The sequence below is a fragment of the Gavialis gangeticus genome, unplaced genomic scaffold (assembly GCF_001723915.1).
Source record: "Gavialis gangeticus isolate Ggan-Ray unplaced genomic scaffold, GavGan_comp1, whole genome shotgun sequence".
Taxonomy (NCBI): domain Eukaryota; kingdom Metazoa; phylum Chordata; order Crocodylia; family Gavialidae; genus Gavialis; species Gavialis gangeticus.
The window spans coordinates 75341628-75345673 of record NW_017729024.1 but is presented as its reverse complement, the minus strand read 5'-3'; the positions used below and the strand labels follow the sequence as shown (position 1 = coordinate 75345673).

At 42.8% G+C, this 4046-nt stretch overlaps 1 long non-coding RNA gene across 2 annotated transcripts in view; it reads right to left on the bottom strand.

Moving 5' to 3' along the window:
* Positions 1–826: 826 nt before the first annotated feature.
* The window catches only part of LOC109297476, an 8943-nt gene continuing 5723 nt past the window's right edge, over positions 827–4046 (bottom strand). Inside the window, exons 3-5 of one of the 2 annotated variants that reach the window (XR_002097327.1) lie at positions 3411–3581; positions 1858–3256; positions 827–942 (exon numbers count right to left, since the gene is read on the bottom strand). This is a non-coding gene — a long non-coding RNA (uncharacterized LOC109297476). Of the gene's footprint in view, positions 3257–3410; positions 3582–4046 lie in introns of both variants that reach the window. The other variant, XR_002097326.1, reaches the window with a different exon arrangement.

The following is a 4046-nucleotide window of genomic DNA, read 5'->3' as shown; positions in this document are numbered from 1 at the left end:
GGGGCAACTTTTTCAGACCCTCACTGCTCAGGCAGTTTACAAGCTCCTACAGCAATACTCCCTCAGCTCAGAAGAAATAAATCCTATCTTCCCTAACTCCATATGTTGTTACACTACAGCACTATTTGGTTTGGCTGAGCACAAAATCCTGCTGTCAACTAGGACTTTCATTTTCATAGATACAGGAATAGGTACCCATAAAATTGAGTAGGATCACTGCAGGAAGAAAAGGAGGGAGGGAGGGCAAGGTAGTCTGATATGCACAAAAACCATCACCAACAAAGCCAAAAATAAGTACTCGATGTGTACAAAATCCCCTGTCAACACTAATAATATTTCTAAAAGTTCCCTTCTAAGCCAGCTTTTGTTTGGAAAATAGATATGACGTGCACAAAAAACTATTAATAATGTGTACAAAAATTGCTCTTTAAAGCACATAAACTAACCACCACCAATGCAGTCAGATACACTGGACATGCCCCCAACTTTTAAATCTCTCCCCCCATCCGGCTGCTGCTCCTTCCTGCCCACATATGCTTCCTTTCCCCTTTTTTTTATTTCATTTTGTTTTTCCCTTCATGTGACTGCTAATCCCTCTCAATTCAGGATGCACTTTACATACATACACGCAGGAGTTGATCAACATTGTTTTAATTGCTGGAATCATACACTGTGTTTGCAAGCTATTTGTTTAACAAACATATGCCCATCAGGTTTTACAAAATAAATTAAAAAGATATTCAAGTCAAATTAACAAAAAAAATCATTGCAACATTTACAACTTTTTGCATAGCTGGTAATAAATACTGGTAAAAAAAATTAAGGCACCGTGTCCTCGAGATTCATGTAACTTCTCCATAATGACCTTAATTCTGCAAGTTCTTTATTACAGGAGCCAGGGGCCCTTCTTTTCCGAGCAACAGGTTTGAGACATCCAGGATCCTGTGGACCATGAGACCATATATCAGTAAATTACCTTTTAGGTTCTAACCACACGTTACTGGTTTGATCCGAGGCACTGCCCTCTGGTCAGATTGACTTGGTTTAAGATAAAGGAGATTCTCTTTCTCCCACCCCTATTCCCCAATTTACAGCCCTAAAAAGGGGACCTGGACTCAGAAAGTCAGGCTGCTCTTTATGGCCTGCACATCACCTAATGTAATAGGGAACAGAATTTGCTCCTATGATATTGGAGGGTCCCTTGGCAGCCACCAAGAACAGTTCTGCTGCACCAGAAGAGATAAGTATTATTCCTCTATCCCAAGCCAATGCCCAGCACCCTGGCTGCTAGTCTGCACTGGCAAAAAGTGAAGAGAAACTCTGCCCCATCATCAACAGGAGCTGTAGCGTAGCTTAGATGCATTCAGGTATTTTTTTACCCTAGTTTTATAGTAGTAAAGAGCCTTGCACCTAAGCACGCTGATGCAGGAACTTCCACAGCTGATATCACGGCTAGAACCACCCCAGAGGTGAATCCCAGGTCCGGTCTGAGCAGACGGACTAGAGAGGTAGGATGCAGCTTTGAGCCAACCAGTGTCTGAGGCAGGATGAACTTCCTTGGAGGGGCGAGGACAAGAATCAATCACGTATGCACCAATCTGTCTTCCCTCTACCCCCAGGAAATATCTAGTGACAAATACTTGCTTTGCCTGTTTTGATCACCTTTAAAATTCATCATCAGTAGAGACCTCACCTCTGGCTTTCAAAGAAACATAAAGTAGCAAGCGTCTTAAGCGTTCCCAAAGCAAAGGAAGCCGTCTCACCCGTGCACAATACACTCAAATTTTGCTTTAGAAGATTAAAAAAAAGGGGGGGTACCCACCCCCCAACCCGGGGAGCTCTGTGCTCTGTTCTTACCTGCAAAGGGTCGTAGCTTTTGCAATTTTCGTTCAGAAGCTCACGAGTGTCCTGCCAGATGCGTTTATACTGCATGCAGATGCAGCGCCTGGTAACGTTGTGTATGCACCGCAACAGGTTTTCGTTCTGGTACGCGGAGACAACGTGATCGCGATCGGTCAGCTGAGGTTAACAGCCGATAGATGGCACCCGTTACACCTTTCTCAGCAAATCCTTGCTCTTTCTAAGAAACTGCCTGAAAGAGCTACACATCCCTATCTACCATGGACCGTTTCCTTTTCAGCACCTTTGAAAAGCAGTGAAGAGAAGGAGCGAAACACGCTGAGCTATCAACCCGCACGTGTTCATGGTTTTCTGTTTAAAATATCTTAATCTCCGCCTCTCCCTCCCCAGCAAGTTTTATATTTGTATCAACCCCAAACCACTTCATTATTGTTGGGCTCTGTGAACTGAGCTCCAAGCTTTGCCTGCTCTACCACGGGAAGTCCCGAAGCCCCTTCAGATTTCCCTAAGCATCATTTCATGGGTTCGAAGAGCAATGAAATAACACTCACACCGACTTCGCAGTCATGATAATCTTGATCCTAGAAACAGAGAGAGAAAATAACAGCAGTTCGCATATAACCAGACGATCACACCAGGCAACTTTATTTAGCAAAAAGGAACTTTCTCCAGCATTGTTGGCTTTTGCATTTATGGTATAAATTGGTTATAAGGATTGCAAAGTTTTTATGAGCTATTGAATTTTCTTCCCATACCTGGTACCTGGAAGACTTATCTCAAATGTTCTAAGTTATCTGACAAGTCCCTGTCCAGAGCAATCTACTGACATGCTTAGCTTGAAGAAAAAAGTCTTCCGTGGTAGGTGTGTGTATGGACACATGCACAGTACACATGTCATATCCCACTTACATCCTATCATGCAGATTACTGTTGCATATTAATATTGAATGGAATACACCGTCAGATTTATCTTGGTTGGAAGGACTGTGTCCTTGTTTCACCTTTTCTCATCCACTGCAAGTTACAAGGGTATCCTGAATTCAGGCTTCAGGTTCCCCTGGAAAACGAGGGGTAAATTTTCCCTTCCAAAAGCTGTTGGGCAAAAACCATTTACCAAGCTATTCAAGACCTAGATTTACCAGTAAATATTCTCCAAACTATCTTTCGAGCACCATTAAGGGCAGGCAGAGATGTAGCAGCAGCAACTGTATCATCGATTTGGTTGGACACGAGGAAAAAAACATCACCTTTTTACCCGGGTATGTTTCTAAGTCGCGCACGAGGATGGATATATACTTGTCTTTTATTTCTCCATGTTTGCAGATACTGAAGTTGTGGCCAGACACCAGGATGAAGTGAAGAAACTGAAGCCAGACGACCAACCTATAGAAGACTGCTAAATAAAGCAAAAAAAACCAAAAACATTCGTTATATAAAATAACTATTTATCGTTAGTTACACTATATAAGTTACAAAGCCCAAGGATGAAAAAAAAAGAGCTAAAGTTTCTAGAGAGTGCTACTCGTCTGAAGTGCTAGAGAGGAAATTACCCTGGTGGTTGTCCATAATGATGTTCTTTGAAGTTGGCTTTTCACAACTGGGCTTCAGTGCTTTGGTAGCTTCCTATATATGTATGTACCTGGCCGCCTACGGCAAATGGTGTTTTCCAGTTCCATAGCCGGGTCGTGCTGGGATGTCTCATTCACCTCTTTTTTTAAGGACTGCAAATAAAAATTATTCATACATAAAGCTATGTCATTACTAATCTTACAAGTCGATAAGAACATTGAATATGCAATCAAGTAAGCCTTGTATCCTAGGAAGCCTCTATAAAGACAATTGGGGGGGAGGGAGAGGGAAACCCCCCCGCTGAAAAGGTAAAGTTCGCGTTCAAAATGAAATCGTGACTATTCCCCATGTGTCTCATCGCAGGAGGAAGAATTTATTGCACAATAGAGATCTGAAGAAACCACTGCAGCTTCTGCCATATACCTTTGACGCAAAAGACGTGTATACGCGTTTATACATGTATGAAAGAGTGGGGGTCATATTTATCAAATCTATATCTTTAGAGAGAGACGATCAGTAGTGTGGGGCTTTGCCAGGGATAGTAACGCGTGCTTTGAAGATGCTTCGTGTAGGGTGAGGATTTGCAGTGGCCCCCCGCTGAATCCCCCCTGGTGCTG